The following is an 18,395-nucleotide window of genomic DNA, read 5'->3' as shown; positions in this document are numbered from 1 at the left end:
GGTGCATGTATCTTTTCGAATTAAGAGTTTTCTCCGGATATATGCCCAGGAGTGGGATTTTTAATGTTAATTCTTATGTAAAGGGACTTTTAAGATGAGGCAGTGCTTAGATTTTTGGACTGGAAAGCTGGCAGCAAGAACATTTAGTGGTTTGGCATTATGTTGACATGACTTCAACAAGAAATACTTGTCAATTGTAAGTGCTAGCTATGTACACATTTGGGGTTACATATATGCACTATCAGAAACAGAGAATGGAACCCTCTTTTACAGCCATGTGACTCTTGAGTGTATTTATGGTTGTAGGCATTAACATCTGTGACATTACATACGAAATATAAACCTTAATTGAAATATGCTCATCGTACTTAATTGAAACATGTTTCCAGGAAAGCAGAGGAGGTTTTGCCTATGTAAAAAATTGCAGAATAGAAACCAAAGGTAACACAATATTCTTTATTAGTGGAGCTTTTTATTTAATAAAACTGTAAGACAGATATCTCATGTGCTTGGCTCCCTAACAATACTTATTTTTTTCAGAATTAATATTCTTCCATATTTTCTTTGGAAAAAGCAATATTGATGTTTATATAAAATGCAAACAAATGATGCAATGTTTCACATTTTCCTTTTCTTCGCTGTGATATATTTATTCTCTAAAATTTTATGTTAGTGCAACAAAGAAAAGTGCTTCCACAGTTCATTCCAAGATAATATATTGCTCCATTATAGCAAATGCGGTTACAACTTGGGCTTAGGAACTGGAAGCTAAAGCAGTCTTGGTACCTGTGTTCATTATATCTTGAACAAGGCTCTTTTGTAGGTCTTGGACCACAGATGAGTTATTAAAAGACATAACTTCCATGCAAGTGGCAAAATCTTTAAAATACGTGGATGTAAATATCGATGTAGACATATTTCAATGCACTAACTACTAAAGTATCTTTGAAGAGAACATCCTTTTCAGCAAAGAGAAAATTATAAACATGTAATTCTAAAAAATTAAATGAACGTTAAAAGAAAAGGGCATATTGATTTTGACTTTTTATATTTTAGTTGCTCTGGGAATGATAGCGCTCACTTCCCATAATTATATATCTCTAACCTCCACCTGTTTACTTTGTTACTAGAGCATAGTAATGTGTGCTTTTATATATAATTATATAATATTTCATAAATATTAAACAAATTTTAAAACATAAGCCTAGCTTGAAAACTCTTAATCTGACAACTTCTTGGAAATTTTTGAAAGGAAAAGCTGAGCGTGAGCATAAAATTATAAGTAGTTGGATTGAAACAGACAATACTGGTCTGTAATACATCCTTAAATTTTATTGACTTCTTAGTGTATGCCAAATATACATACATAAGCTCATTAATCCTCATGAAAAGCCTTTGAAATAGGTTCTTCCAAATTTCAAACAAACAACCTGAAACTCAGAGAAGTTAGATCACCCGACATCACATCTTTAGTAAATGGAAGAATCTGCACTCTTAACCACAGCCATCTAAAGACCATTCAAATTACTCATTATGTATTTTCTAAGGAAATCACTTGCATTCTTAAATAGTATGTACTCTATTTTTTATATTTAATTGAACAAAATACCTTTTCTCTTGTTTAAATAGAAAAATGTAGGGAAAGTGAGAATTTTAGGTTGTTAAAATATTTGAACAATGTACACTAAAGCCAAGTGCTAAATAGCTAGGATGACATGACACATATTTTCTTAGGAATAAGATCTTTCTGAGAGATCATAAATATTTAAGCATAAACATACCATAGAGTAGCAACCAGGACAACTCTTGATTTAATGTGGAATTTTCTCAACCTTGAGATTGCTAACTACACAATCTGAATTTCTCATTAATCGACAAATATCCACTTTGCTTTGGAATGTGCAGATCTTTAAGCTAGATCTTAACTTTCAAGATGTTCGACTTCCAAGACCTTTAGAAGACCTTGTGAAAGTAACGGATAAAAGAAAGTAGCCCACAATCATAGATTTTTGTGTTCCTGCTTAATTCAATTCGAATATCTCAGCCTACCACTCCTCCTCATTTTCTGTAATTACTATAACTTTATTGTTTTATTTTATCCATTAATCACAGTTTTACCTCAAATAACCATTCTTTCCTTCTTCTCAAAAAGAGAAGTCCTGAGTCTTAGCTAGACATATGTCTTTCCAGAATAAAGGCTACATTCCTTAACTTCCCTTGTAGCCAGGTGTGACCATGTGAGTAAGTTCTAGTCCAAGTGCTGGGAGAAAGGAGCCAATGCATGCCCCTTCTTCATGCTTTCTTCCCACAGACTGAAATGGAAATACAATGTCCGAAGCGTTAGCTGCCATCTTTGAACATGAAGTGATCTTGGAATGGAAGCTTCACACAGCCAGGCAGCCACCTGGAAGGAGGGGGTTCCTGCCACTGGGGAATGCCATTCCAACCAAGATCAATTGCCTTTAGACTTTTTAAACACAAGAGAAATATTTCTAGCTTGTTCAATCAACTTTTTTTTTTTTTTTTGGTAATTTGCAGCCAAACCAGTTTATCTAAAGCAATATACAATTTACAATCCCATTTGATCTGTATTGCTTATAAAGTGCTACAACAATGGCAGCACGGTTTAGTTTTAGAGTTCTGGTAGCAGGCACAAGCAAACGGCTCAGGTGATCAGGAGATTGCTGAGTTTGGATTGTTTATGAATTTGCTGGCTGGTTTATACTTCTTATATTTTACATGCTACAAAGTGATTTTTTAAACTTTGTTCTGAATAATATCTGACAATGTCCAGTTCAACAGATTTTGCAAGTGAAATGCTTTTTGAAATAGCCGCATGTGTGTGCTTACCTTACAAAGTTTTCTGAAACGATACTTGGGAATTCATTTGCATGCAGAGACCTAGCGTCTGCGTTCTCTGGTTAGGGAGGTGGGGTAGAGATGTTTACTTGGTCAATCTGAAGGCCCAGAGGAGACCTTGACATCTGAGTTCCTAAGCAGCTGCTGAGATCACCTTAAAAAAAAAAAAAAAAAAAAAACCTCTCAATAGAGGCATATTACCAAAGGCACAGAGGCAAATATTGATACTACAGGGATAGATATGCCAGCTATGTCACAGGCCTTAATGGCATGTGAACAGAGGAAGCTGTGATGCTTTATCTTGACTCCATGACTGGTTATATAGATAAACCACTGTGAATGAAACTTCAGTCAAATGTTTAGTGAAGTTCAATCCAACTGTAGCTCTATAAAACCAGTCCTGCTTTTACTCCAGATTTGAATATAGGAACAATTTACTGAACTTTGTACAATTCTAGATGAATTGTTTTCCTGATTTCTCATGTGACGTAACAAAAAGAATAATCGAGTGCTACCTAATTTTACATGAAATCTTAAATATTTAAAAGTGGGAGTTTTGAGGTATTTATACTTAAAAGGCTTTGAAAAAAGTGGTTGAATAACTATTTCCTTCTTGGATGGAGAAACAAACTTTCCTTTAACTTAAAGAAAAAAATCACATTTGGGAGGCAGCCACCAGGGACAGCTTCACTTGGAAAGAGACTTTTTGAGAAAGTTCCAAGTGACTGAGAAAAGAGAATTATAATGGAATTTGCTCCACAACTTTTATTCTGACAGAGGGGCTATTCATCCTATGGAATTATTTTAAAATCACTGACCTGAACAATACGCTTCTGAGAATGTTTTCCTGCTTAGCTTATAAAGATATTATTATGTATCTATGATATAATCACTAGAAAATGCTTCCTCTGGGGCATTTGTTGTTTCTCTAGTTATCACAGTTGATTGTAGAACTGATATACCTGATGTGCTTAAAGGTATAATGGGAAAGCAGATACAATCTTTAATGCCAGCTGCACCTTCTGTCTTTATATTGGAGTCTGTGGTTATAGGTAACAATTGAATTAAAAGACGTCCTATAAACAGATGTTTTTATAATTTAGGGGACAAAAATTACTGTAACAAAGTTATAATAGCTCCTATAGTTATTTGTGATTCTGACGTCAAGACAAATCTATTTTCAACTATAAGCTCTGATACAAGCTACTTCTCTGAGCCTCAGTTTCCTTCTTGTAAAACAGAGCTAAAAATATGTCTCATCTCCTAGGACTGTGCTGGGGATAAAGACAGATGATATATGTAAATGGTCTAACACTGTGCTTAACTCATTGCTGTCTATTAGTAGTGCTGTCTTAGAATCCGTACAGTTCTTATTTATTTATTTATCTATTTTTTAAAAATTGAAGTACGGTTGATTTACAGTGTTTCAGGTGTACAGCAGAGTGATTCAGTCATATATATATATATATATATATATATACACACATATATATATTCTTTTTCAGATTCATTTCCATTATAGGTTATTACAAGATATTGAATATGTTCCCTGTGCTATACAGTAGGTCCTTGTTGTTCATCTATTTTATATATAGTAGTGTGTATCTGTTAATCCCAAATTCCTAATTTATCCCTCTTCCCTGATAATCCATAAAATTCTAAAGCCCACAACCATAAATAATAGAAATACATATTATGTTATACTGTCATTAGTTTCACTGTGGAACTGAAGAAAAGTAGCTCAATAAAGTTAACCAACTATGAAGAAATTGTACCCTTTAGCTGTCATTTAGGTCCTCTCAATTATTCAAACTATTTGGGAAGATCAGAGATTAAGTTAATGTAAAACACAAGATCAGAGATTAAGTAGTAAAACTAAAAATTCTTTACGTTTGGCTTTGGGATGTGTTTGGTTCTTACATTTGAACATTGATACGTCTGGTGGTCTAGATATTCACTTCAAAGCCAATGATGAAGACAAATTGAGGAGAGGTAGTTCAGGAACAGAGAAAGATGCCCAGTCTCCCCACTCAGCCTCTCTATCCATCTCTTCTCATAATGCAATGGCAGAAAATGTCTGCTTTCCCTTAACTGGTGAAAATCTGTGCTCTCTCAAAACTGCTTTATAAAGTAGGGAGGTGGCTAAGTCTTTGAGCTTCAAAGGGCTTCTCTTCACGCAAAGTAAGTAGAGGAAATTGAAATGTCTAAAAAGCTATAATTAAGCAGTTGCCACACTGACTGCACTGAACTTGAAAGCAAGCCTATTATAGACAACCTAAAACTGATAAACCACCCAAGGACAATACTGATTAACCTCAGGGTCCTTTGAATATTTATGAGGCGTAGATCTGAACATACTAAAACAAAGCCTGCACCATTGATGTTATTATTTATTTAGAGGTATTAATTTCTTTTTAAGTGAGCATCTAAAAAGCTGATATAGTAATATCATTAAACTGGAAAGATTTTTTTCTTTTGAGAAAGAATCACTTCTAGGAAGTGCTCAAATTCTTTTATTTTAGATAAAATATTTAATACTTGATTTGAATCTGATGGAAAATAATTTAAATAAGGCACATTAAAATGTGCTTCAGTAATAAAATTTGCAATGTATTTTTAAAGCCACACATGAATTTATGGTTAATGCAAGTAAAATAAACTATTCTTACAAGGAGAAGGTGGCATTTTAGCAAAGCAAAGATGTTAAATCTGATCTTTGAAAAACCTAGAGAGAATAGTATGACAGTGGTTTTTTTTTTTTTAAGTATCAATTGTAGAACAATTTAAAAAGACAAAAAAGTTTATTTCTAAAAGATTTAAAGCAAGCTTCAGAGAAACTTGGTAGTATGTAATTGTAAAGTGATTTTTAACATTCTAACAAGGGTGTGGGCTGCAGTGTTGATGAGTACTGCATGGAAGAGGGTCCAGGGTCAAACACTGGATTATATACAGTTAAACATGCTTCATTATGCTTTAATTATCTATTGCTACATAACAAACTTCCCCCAAATTTAGCAGCTTCACTGGGTGGTTCTGGGTCAGAGTATCTCATAGGTTGCAGTCAAGATGCAGCCCAGGGCTGCAGTCATCTGAAGGCTTGACTGGGACTGAAGGGTTCCCTTCCAATAAGGCTCACTCATGAAGCTGTTGGAGGGAGGCATTCCTTCTTTGCTGCCTGGGCTTTTCTTTGACACACAGCAACTGGCTTCTCCCAGAGTGAGTGATCCAAGCGAGAAAACAAGGAGAAGACTCCAGAACCTTTTATGATCTCACCTCATGACAGGGAGCAACACACTGTCACTTCTGCCATAATCTATTCATTAGAATTTGGTCACTAAGTTCAACCTTTATGCAACAGGAGGGGAGATAAACTCTAATTCTTAAAGGGAGAAATATCAAAGAACTTGTGCCTGTCTATTAACACTCCACATCCCTACAGAACTTCTCAGAGCCTTTATTATTCTGATGTGAGTCCAGTTGTGTGTGTACCATTTCCCAAGCTTATTTGCCCACTGAATTCATTTTTGTGGATTATTTTGCAGGACTGGTGTTTCATTAAAGACCCTTTGGGAGACACTGGTTTAACACTGCCATCACAAGGTAAATGTATTTCTTTGAGTTTGTGATGTATGATATTGTCAGCTTTTAGTGATGACAATTCATTATCTTCCTGGTGCTAGATACAGATTTCTAGGCCTTAGATAAATTGTCACCTGTAGTCAACGGTGTTTATTGCTGTCTTCTGTGTGCCAGGCGCTGTCTAAGAGTTGTCTACTAAAGGGCAAATAAGAAATGGTCCTGGGCCCCGATGAGCCCACAAATGAAGCACAGTCTAGAGTAGTTACAGTGAGGTAACAGCAGAGACATAGAGCCTGAGTTATGTGCCTTGTACGGTTCTAAGTGCTTTGTGCCTATACCTCATTAAATTCCACAATAACCCTATCAGGCAGAGTCCTCTTTTACAGATGAGAAAACGGGAACAGGGAGAGGTTAAATAACTTGCTCAAGGTTACACAGCTACTAAATGTCAGAGCTAGGATTCAAATTGAGGGGGAGTCTGGCTCTCAAGTTTAGCTCTTTGCATTATGAATACGGCCCGCTAAGTACTATACTATCGCTTCTTTTCTTGTAGAAAAGAAGATTGCCAATAGCTCTGGTCTAGGGGACTAGAGGAAAGTGTCACCGTGGAGGTGACATTTGAGCTAGGTCTTAAAGAGTAACCAGTTGGAGAAGGAAGAAAGGCAGTTTCAGCCTTAGGACCTAGTGTGCCTAAAGGCACAGAGTCTTGCCCCTGAATTGTGGGTTTAGAGAATGCTGGTGTGAATCGAGAGCACCGCAGATGATAGAGGGTTCTGGGAAAGGAAGCTAAAAAGTCAATGGCAATTACCTGGGAAGTAAACTTCAGAACCACAGTGTTATTTGGCTCCTATCTGCAAATGTTTCATGTGAATATCCACCTTTGCAAAGAGTGATCCGTTGAGCCAGGAATATCTGTCTAAGATAGTCTCGAATATGGGGTGTGGTGGACACTTTGACGTACCACCCAGAACCCCTTTCAGGGATGAAGGGCTTAACTCTCCCAGATGCTGGGAGTGCTTCCAGCAGAGAGCCCTCCACGGTCAGCCCCCTTTGGGGATTGCATGGGCTGAAGAGAGCTGCGGCACCCAAGGTCAAGGCCCTTTTCCGGGATGCCTGCGTGCAATGACTGATCAGTGTTGGGATATAAAGGCTGGCCTCTCCTGTCGACTCAGGACAACGTAGAAAGGTCATCCTAGCTCTAGAGAGCCCTGTAGAGTCAGCTGCAGACTTGGTTGCTTGACTTCTGTCCCTGCTCAATCCTGCTTTCCTCTCTCCTCTTCTGCGAGGTGATCCCAAGAGGCTCCATGGTAAAACGCTCGAATTCTAATCTCCGTCTCAGAGTTTGCGTCCTGGAGAACCCAACCATTGCCGGTTCGTACCAGGAACTGTCGGGAGAGCAGAGGCTGGGATGGAATTTTGGAGTGCTTGGCTGGCAATTCGAATTCCATCACCGGGGTAGGTGGTACCCAGGGAACCTCTGGTACAAGGCAGCACTGCAATTGTTAACACCTTTGCCAGTGGTGAACTAGGATGGTAAACTGGTGACTAATTGGTGTGGTGTAGTAAGAGTTAGAGAAATGTGTGAGAAAGGGTAACAATGAGGGTGGTGGAATTGGTTGGCTATACCCAAACTCAACTGACACTCTTGAAAAAAACAATTAGGACAAAACACCAAGAGTGACTGACATTTAAAAGCTGAGAATGAAAGCCAGAGACAGCCTCCTTGGCAGCCTAAAGTGGCTCTCATCTTTTGGAGGGAGGGCAGAGAAAGCTGAGGACCAGAGTACTTAATCATGACAGTAGCAGAGCTCAAAAGGAGGTTAAGCTCCCAAACAAGGCAGATCTGTTATGCCAAGGTCAGGGCCCTGGATAGAGGGGGAAGGAGGGGAGTGACCTTGGCACATGGACAGGACATCTGGATTGATTTGCTTGAGAATCATGAATTCCCAGATTCCCCCGAACCCACTGAGCCTGCACAAGGGGCCCACTCTTCTTATTTAAGGGTAGCCCTTCCCCTGGCTTGCTACGAGGTCAGTAGGTAGAATTCAGTCACAACATAACCCTGCCAAGGGCATATTGGACCTGATGAGGGAGGAAAGGGACTAGACCCCCAAAGAGCAGGTGAATGGGCTGGGGCCGATAGAGGTGCACGTGCCTGGATGTTGTGAGTGCTTGTTGAAGGGTAGTGGAATGGAAGGTTGAATAAGGGAGTGTTTACCCAGGATAGAGATTAACACCCTGGCAAGGTCCCCGCGAGGTGGCTCCTGGATGCCTCCTGGAAAATGCATTGAAGCACATTAAGTGAGATAGGTGTGCCAGAATTGCTGTGATGGGGGAGAAGGAGTTTAAAAGCTCGGGGAAATGGGCGTGCTGCAGTGGGTGTGCTATGTAACACCAGGAAACCACCAGAGGCCTTTGTTCCACAGGAACAAGGGAAGAGCATCATTTGCCAAGCAAGAGGGATATGATGGTGAGAGGGGCACCAGCACCCCTAAGAACTTCAGTGGTGGCTGCCCCCTGTAGGCCAGAACTGATGGTAGGAGAGGCCATCTCTGGTAGCCATGGGTGTGATAGGCCCCCCAAGTAGACACAATTATTGTAATGAGAGGCAAAGTCATAAAGGCAGACAGAGGGGTCTGTGCTCAGTGTATTATGGGTACTGTTAGAATACAGTATCTCTGATGGAAAAATAGATGGGCAGCCAAGGAGGGTACAACTCAATACATAAAGTCAAAAGAAATCCAGGATGGATAATCAGGAAGCTAAGGGCAGTCATCCCAATAAAATGTGTCTGAACCTGAGCCAGTTTTCAAATCTGGAACCCAGTGGCTAAAGAAGAGGCTCGGTCCCCAGGAAGAAAAACCCTACACCACCACAGCAAGTGAACACACTAATGACTCCCCCGTCCTTCCCTAAAGAAATCTGTGGCCAGTTACTACGGAGAAGGGACACTGATACCCAGGGACCAAAGCATTGCCCTTAGCTCCCTTTTAGCATGTGGTCACATGGAGGCCAGGTAAGGAATGGAGTCCTGGCCACCGGTGAGCCCACTGGGACCATGGACCCATCCAGTGGTCATTTCCTGGTCCCCAAATGTAACTGGAATAGATATATACTTGGTAGCTGGCTGATTTCTGCATTGGCCCGTGTGGTCAGAGCTATCAAAGAGTCCAGAGTAAGGCCAAGTAGAAGTCTCTGAAACTGCCCCTCCCCCCAGCCAAAATATTAAATCAAAAGCAATATTGTATCCCAGGGAAATGACAGAAATTAGGGAGGGCAAGAATGTTTGAATTCTTTGTATATTTCCTACTGAGATCAATATACTTCCCAGCTAGCTCACTTCAGCAACTGGACATCAAGTCTAATTCATCTCCAAGGCCTCTAAATTGAAAACAATTATTTCTAGTGATGATTCCATTATAGCCATTAAACCCAATTCCATTACGACTAACTGATTTGAAAAATCCACAAAAACTTTTAAAATGGAATTTTGCCTCTGTATGCTATCTCTATGGTTACTCTTAGAAAACGCATTCAATTAAAGAGTTATAGAGTTGTTTGCTGGGAAACAAAAGCCCTTTATTTAAAAAAAGAAAACTATTTTCATTGTATGTCTCTGGGTGTGTGTTTATTAATTTTTTGACCCATAAGGACCTCAGTTCCTAAAATAGGAAATCTAAGGCTGACTTTACAGAAAATAGTAAAATACATGCATTCAGTCTCTGTCCTCCCCCTTCTCCTCTTCACCTCTTCAACTTTTTCTTTTCTCAACCTAACTTGCCTCCAGTAACTTTATGTGCCTGTTTTAAATAATATCTCAGAGAACCCAGAAAAATGAGGCCATATTATAATATTCAGCATTTGCTATATCTTTTTCAAAGAATAATCACTTTTTGTTTTTATGTAAAAAGAGTTTTAAATGGGCAAAATTTAGGGAAAAGATGACTTAGTGGGACATTTTAATTCCCACTGGATAAAGATTTTTGATATTTCAGTGAAATAGTCTCCATAGATCTTTTCTACAAGAGTGAACTTGGTTCCTTAGAGTTTTTGCTTCAAACACCAAGACGGCAATACTGCATTGAAAAAGATTCTCAGAAATTACAGATTGTATCCTTCTTATATCCCTATGTACTTCCTACAACTAATGCAGTGTTTGGCAGAAGGTGATGAAAGGCACGGGCTTCTGACAGCTAATAAATAGGTCTGATTTCCACAGTATTTCCATAAGTGTTCACCAGTTCTCCATATTCATCTTATCAGGGTAGACAAGGCCCTGTTTGACCTATTCTCCATTCCAGGTGCCTCCTCAAATGGTTAAGGGTATAATGAACAGGGACTGAGGACAGATGTTCAGAATTATTTATGTGTCAACTATTTTTGCTCTTGAAACACACACAAAACAAAGCCATGAAATTTACATTCGACACTTTTGTTGTTAGTGCGGTGCTGTGTGTTAATTTGAATGAAAAAGATTAAAACATGTGAAGCACAGTTCTAGGCACTAGTAAGCACTAAAAAGAATCTGAACAATACCAAATTGTTATGATTAGCATTATTGTTATCTAAAAAATATTTTGATCCCACACCACGGATCATAGAGCATCCATTTTTTTATTTGGTCAACATGGTATTTTCAACTTTTTTTTTTTATTAATTTATTTATTTGGCTGCGTTGGGTCTTCGTTACTGTGCGCGGGCTTTCTCTAGTTGCAGCAAGCGGGGTCTACTCTTCGTTGTGGTGCGTGGGCTTCTCATTGTGGTGGCTCCTCTTGCTGCAGAGCTCAGGCTCTAGGCGCACGGGCTCAGTAGTTGTGGCTCGCGGGCTCCAGAGGGCAGACTCAGTAGTTGTGGCGCACGGGCTTAGTTGCTCCGCAGCATGTGGGATCTTCCTGGACCAGGGTTCGAACCCATGTCCCCTGCATTGGCAGACGGATTTTTAACCACAGAGACACCAGGAAAGTCCCTCAACTCTTAAAATCAGTTGGTAACATTGAAAAAATCAGGACATTACAAATCTTGGATTCTCGGCTTCTGGATCCACTTTCTCCTATGGCTCCGTCACCAAGTGTCCCCTGCCACACGATCTTCAGTTCCCCACACTCCTCCCTACTTCCTACTGCCCCTGCCACTGAAGCAGAGTGTCAGTTGCTATTTTTTTGCAGCATTTGTACTGTTGTCTTTTCTCATAACTGCCTGCTTGTCTTTCTTTTAATGTTCCTAGCCCATGTGGGCATTTCAGTTTGCATGCCCATCAATTTGCAAATTGAAAGGGACCTCACAGTGTTGTTATATCACTTTTTCTCCTTCCACTTTTGGCTTCTGTCACTACACAGTTGTTACTACCAACCTGCTTCCTTCTTTAGACAGCATGGTCTGAGTGAAGGCTTTCACCTGGTAACATGCCTCTCCTGGGAAGACCATGTGTGGCCTCTGTGACCAGTAACCTCACAGAATTTTCTGGGCTTAGTCATTGTTGCAAATATAATTTCTACTAGTGAGTGGAACGGACATAAGACTGTTTCATGGAACCTGGGAGTTTTTACATTTGCTCCCAGCCCATACCCCCAAAATAACTCTTTTACCCTAAAATGACATTTACATTCATGAAACTGAGTAAGTAAATGTTGAATTCCTTTCAGCAAGAATTTTATGGCTGTGTATTCTGTAATTCTGTACAGTTCCAAACAAACTGTAATTTAGGGAATTCAGAAGGAATTAGTTACTTAGTGTTCTGTAATTGAAAATAATTATGTATTTTTATTTTCACTTTTTAACTCTTTGTTCTGTAGTGTTTAGACAGTCTATGGAAAATTACATTCACTCTAACTTTTATAATTCAGTTTATCTTTTCCTATTATCCTTTTGGGACTAAGATTTACAATTAGAATTGAGGATGACAAGTTTGGCACTCATCTTTGTGGAGTACTTCAATATTTAATTCCAAAAGTTACTCTAAGTTTTTATTGTCGTTTGTTCTCAAAAAAGGCTCCATACTGACAAATGTGACTTAACTTATCATCCTTTTAAACAGCAGTTGGTTATAGTATCTAAGATCTTAACATAGTAAATAAAATCCTCAAAAAGATACATTGTAATTGGTTGACAGACTGATGTCACATTAATAGGTTGTAAGGAGACACTAAACCTCTAGCTTTGTTCTTCCACCACTCTTGATATTTAATTTCTGGATTTCTTCCCTCCCTCCACCAGGTAAAATATTGTCTAGCTTTTTCTATTGCTCTTGGATAATAAATGAATAGTGCCTTCATTTTGGCATTTAAAACAATCCCGTCTATAATTAGATGACTATAGTCCAGTGCACTGTAAAAATCATCTTTATCCAAGTTAAAGCTTTTTGTGTAGATTTATTTGGACATGGACATCGCTGTTTTTATCCCCCTTCCTTGCTTTCTTTCTCCTCTCATCTTTCCTCTAGCTGCTGTTTCTGACCCTGGTAGGGTTGGATCAAAGGCTAGAGAAGATGAAAGGAAGAGTTGAGACATGGCATTTGTGGCCCAGGCAAGGCAGGTGCTCAAAGCTGATTCTTTCCTCTCAGGCCTGGTTGTTGCTGGCTCCACAGTGATCCTTGACTGGGACCTCTGACTGCCACCACCATGCCATAGTCAGCAGTCTGATTAACACTGCCCCTTGGAGGACATTTGGGCACCTACTCCTCTGTTAGGGCCACATCATCCCTCCAGGTAGCCACTTAGCTATTTGGGGAGGACCCCTTCTAAGGCAACTCGAGGCTGACTCCCTTTTACATGGTCTAGTCTGAGCTCCAGGAAACACTCACTTTTTCCCACTATCACCTGAAGTGAAGTTTGTCCCATTGCAGCCCTCCTTACTCTGCAACCAGACACAGTGGTGTGTCCACCACCACAGCTTTTACACTTACCATTCTTAGTGGGTGTCAGACATCAGTCCTTATGTTTCCAAACTCCAAGGGCGTTTATAAGTTCTCTGAGACATCCCCAGGAAGTCCCTGTTGTTTGTTCTGACACACACAACTTTTCCAAAGAAATTCTCTCCCACTTCTTCCACCCACCTAGAAGGTGTGATGCTGGCAGAGCCAACTTGGGGTCAGCCCCTTTGCAAATGGGGCTGGTCTAGCCCTCGTATGTTAACAGGGGATCCTTGGAACCAATTGCTTTTTTCTTGGAGTTTGGTGCTTCTACCAACACTGAAGCAGAATGATGCCAATTTTATCATCCAGTTACATAGTCAATCCTCTTCACTCTGGCTCAGTGGTATGCTGGAGCTGGTTATTAACCGTGGCCATTATTAAAATGTGAATGATATAAACTTACAATTAAATAAACTATATATTTTTTAAAAGTAACAAATACTTAAAGATCATCATTTCCTAATAACTTCGCTTCATTTTACTATTATCTCTGCTCTTGAGATTTTTTTTTTTTTTTTGTCTATTGCATCTGTTTGATAAATCTATTATACGATGAGGTGCCACTGCACGTTTCTTCCCAGTGCTGCGTTCAGCAGTCTCACTTTGGCAGGTTGAAATCAGCTATGGTGGGAGTGTTCGCACCAAGGAAATTGGCAAATGTAGCAAATTAGGTGCGCCTCCCCCCACTCCCCATCTTGTTGTTAAACATCTGCCAATACCCCACTGCTCGGGATATACTCTAAAGCTGTTAAGAACTAGTAAGATAGCAGGTGCAGTCCAAGTTAAGGCAGCTCATTTCAATATAAAACGGTTACTTTGTAAGTGCTAACACTTCCGGGGTCAGTAGATTCAGCGTGTTCAAACAAAGTGTGTGTCTCTCTCCAGTGCTCTTAGCTCTTGGGAGATCAAATTGGTTCCTCTTCGCAGGTATCCACCCTTAATACTTTTTCAAGTAAAAGTCTGAGATTAGAGAAAGAAGCTCCTGCAGCTGCACATTCCTTGGCAGCCCACATCATAAATGCTTTTGCAAAAATGCCTCACCCAATTTTTTAAACTGTTCTGGGCTGCATTTAATAGATGATGAAAATAATGACTTTTAAATATGCCACTGCGCAATTAAGCCACTAAAGCAACTGAGATACTTGGGAAGCTTGAGCCTAGGAAATAAGACAAAAATACCTGCAGGAAAAAAGCAAAGTATCTACAGGGAAAAAGTGGAACTTGGAGGTCAGAATTTTCATCTACGCAGTCAAATGGAATAAATGTGGATGACACTGTAAAAGAAGCAGCCTCTCATTTCTTGTTCAACAGTATATATTTGAGCATTAAATAATCTTTCCGTCTGCTCAAGCAGACTCAGGGAAGAGCTAACGACCCCATCGTTTCTCAGGAGTGGGGCGAGGGTAAGGGATGCTCATTCTCTAATAGTGGAGTCTATTCTAGGAGGAATATGTTGACATGATGGTTGTTGAAAATATGAGAGACTTTACAGAAAATAATGTGAAAGCAAAACTATGAGACATACAGAACAGGAGAATTGCTGAATGGAGGTGTCTCCTTTATGTGCTCAACCTCCCTCCCACACATCAATATCTGAACCTGGAAATACCTTTTCCACCTGCCCTATGAGGTATGTTTCCCAGCATGCACCGGTGTGAGCCTTTTGCTTCTGGCCAGCATCCTCTCTGATTGGTTGCCCTCTGCACTGGACTGGTTGTTAAACATTTCAAATATCACTTTGGGTAGCCCTTTATATCCCACCAAGAACATTAAAGTCCACCATTTCAGAGGACTGAAGGCAAGACATATCAAGGAGACAAGACAAGTATTACTGGCTCCTCTTTAAAAATCAATTGACGGGCTTCCCTGGTGGTGCAGTGCTTTAGAATCCAATGCAGGGGACACGGGTTCGAGTCCTAGTCCGGGAAGATCCCACATGCTGCAGAGCGACTAAGCCCGTGTGCCACAACTACCGAGCCTGCACTCTAGAGCCCGTGAGCCACAACTACTGAAGCCCGCACGCCTAGAGCCCGTGCTCCACAACGAGAGAAGCTACCGCAATGAGAAGGCCGTGCACCGCAGCGAAGAGTAGCCCCCGCTCTCTGCAACTAGAGAAAGCCTGAGTGCAGCAACAAAGACGCAATGTAGCCAAAAATAAATAAATAAGATAAATAAATTTATTTAATAAAATAAATAAATAAATTGACCTAGCTCTCTGGGCTGCTAGCCAGTGAAGGTGAAGATAGAATCCGAAACTCCCATTTCCTGACTGTGGGTCCAGCAGAGCCTAGTAGAAAGAGTATGTATTGGTTTTCTGTTGCTGTGTAATAAATGCCCACAAACTTAGAGGCTTAAAACAACACCCATTGGTTAACTCAGTTTCTGTTGGTCAGAAGTCCTGACATGGCAAGTCCGGATTCTCTGCTTAGTGTCTCACAAGGTTGAAGTCAAGATGTTGACCATGCTGTGGCTCTCATCTGAATCCTCTTCCCAGCTTCAGATTGTTGGCAAAACTCAGTAACTTGAGGTTGTAGGACTGAGGTCCCTTTTCTTGGTAGGTGTTGGCCAGGGGTAGCCAGCTGAGAGTGCCCTAGAGATTGCCCTCAGGTCTTAGCCATAACATGACAGCCTATTTCTTCAAAGCCAGCAGGAGAATCTCCCTGATTTCTGCCAAGATGGAGTAGTCTTAAACACCATAATGTAATCACAGGACTGACTCTACCCTCATATTCACAGTCCCACCCACACTCAAGAGGATGGGATTATACAGAATGTGGACATCAGAGGAGTAGGAATCTTGGGGGCCATCTCAAAATTCTGCCTACCATAGGGCATAAGCCTCTGACACACAAAGAGGACATTTACTGTCAACTCTGTACTAACTAGCTTTGGGACTTAACTCCCTGGAGCCTCTTGTTCCTCAAGATTAGGGCAATACTATTCATAGACGGTTGTGAGAAATAAAAGTGCTAACACCTGGACAGTGTTTGACACAAGAAACTCATTCAGTGAATGCTTTGTCCCGCTCCCGCCACTGCTTGCCCATGCATGCACCACTGCATGCAGGTACACCAGGTCAGCTCAATATTTCTTGTGTTATAATAGTTACAAAGCAGTGTGTTGTAAACTACGGTATTCGACATGGTGCATTGACAATGGGACATGGAAAGAAAAAAAAGATGTAGCTCATCCTACTTAGCTCATCTTTAATGAGGATCTCCTGTATTTTAGATGCTTCCTATGTTATCTTATTAACCCTAAAAACCCTGCACAGTAGGTATCACCATCCCCATTGAAGAGGCAAGGAAACTAAGGCCCAAGTGCACACAGTGAATAAGTGGCAGAGTTCAAGACTGGAGATCTCAGCCTGTAACAGGGTATCCCATCATAGAGCCACTGAGAAACTATGCCTTGTGTGTGTGTGTGTGTGTGTGTGTGTGTGTGTGTGTGTGTGTGTGTGTGATTCATCAGGAAGGAATGCAAAGAATTTCCCCTCCCCTCAGGGAGAAGGCTGGGCCCCTTTACCCTCAACAGAGAGTACACAGATTTTAAAATGTTGCAAAGGGCCATCAATTCCTATTGTGAGAGAAAAGGAGCTGAAAGAATATTTTGTAAATAAGGACTCCAGAGAGAGGGTCTGGAATTAGTGATTGCAGTGTTTCTCCCACTATTTAGGGCTATTTTTAAGGTTCAAAATAATCCATTCGTTTTTGTGGTTATTGTTGCAATGTCATTATTTATATATCTTAAAAAAAACCTCAAAATATGGAACGAGATCAATGACATTATTAACCCTCAATTAAAAAGAAAAAAATGAAACAACTCCCTACCCAGAGGATTATATACTGAACTAAAATTTCGAATTGAAAAAAAAAAGATACTCATTGAGAGAGATTATTCCAAAGCTCTCAGAAAGGAGCAGAGACTTGATAATTGACCAGGCAAAGTTTATGCTGCAAAAAAAAATTCTTGCTTTAGTTTAAAGGTTTTCTGAAAAGGCGGGGGGCGGGGGGTGTTAAGAACATAGCAGTATTGAGGTGGATGCCAGTAACACTTTAATAGCATTGCCATTTACACTTGGTAAAATGAAAAAAAGGGGAAGATAAACTATAAACTAAAAAAGTTTTCTTTGAAGTAAAAATTGCATCTTCCTAGCAATAAAAAGTCTCTGCAAAAAGAAAAAGCAAAATCGTTCAAAAAGATCTCAGAGTTATGGAATAAGAGATGAAAATCTTTGAAGCTGAGGCATCAGAGAAAAATATTTGGAGATAGATTATTACCATCTCTTCATCATTTCACCAACTGGTATAAAGTCAGAAAGAGCATTTCAGCAGCTGGCTCACTTAACTTTCATTTATAGATGATTTAGCTCTGAAGAATAATGAGTATATTGGATCTAAAAAGATTTTCATAGGCTGAAACGAGCACTTTCTAATAAGATAAGGTTTAGGGTCCTCTGCTTGGGTACAAGTATTTAACTGTAGGTACGAGACAGAGGACAGACACATGACTTAGCAATAATGTGCAGTAGGCAGGGACTGTGTGTGTGTTGCCTAACTATTTCTATTTTCCCTTCCTTAATAATAAAACCTGAATTTTATTTGCAGCAACAAAGTGCCTAGCTAAGACTATATTTTCCAGCTTCCCCCCAAAAAAGTTTTGGACAATGAAATATAAATGGGATTCTTTGTAAATAATTTTTAATATAACTATTTAAAGGGTACTGACTCATGTAGGAGGGATAGCTCTTTTGCTTCTTGCCCTACCCTTTCTTCCTGCCTAGAATAGATGTAGTGGCTGGGGCTCTAGCAGCCACATTGTGTGGCTCGTGTCCATCATCACTGATGATGGACACGAGTAAGCCTGTCAGAGAAAAGCAACAAGGTAGCACTGGGTCCCTGATGCTGTTATGGACCTCTATACCGGCTCTGAAGTGTACTACCTCTGGACTTCCTTTATATGAAAGAATAAACCCTTAACTAGTTATCCTGCTAGTTGGATATCTGCTACTAGCAGAGAAACTCAATTCCTGATACTGGTCAGCAGT

General features: G+C 39.9%; 1 long non-coding RNA gene across 4 annotated transcripts in view; it reads left to right on the top strand.

Moving 5' to 3' along the window:
- Positions 1-18,395, top strand: part of LOC137202165 (uncharacterized) — a 274,436-nt gene that overhangs the window by 23,623 nt on the left and 232,418 nt on the right. For all 4 annotated transcript variants that reach the window (XR_010932476.1, XR_010932477.1, XR_010932474.1 and 1 more), the window contains exon 3: positions 6,402-6,459. This is a non-coding gene — a long non-coding RNA (uncharacterized lncRNA). The remainder of the gene's footprint in view (positions 1-6,401; positions 6,460-18,395) is intronic.

Source organism: Pseudorca crassidens, chromosome 11 (genome assembly GCF_039906515.1).
Source record: "Pseudorca crassidens isolate mPseCra1 chromosome 11, mPseCra1.hap1, whole genome shotgun sequence".
Classification (NCBI taxonomy): Eukaryota; Metazoa; Chordata; class Mammalia; order Artiodactyla; family Delphinidae; genus Pseudorca; species Pseudorca crassidens.
This window is presented reverse-complemented; position numbering and strand designations above follow the sequence as displayed.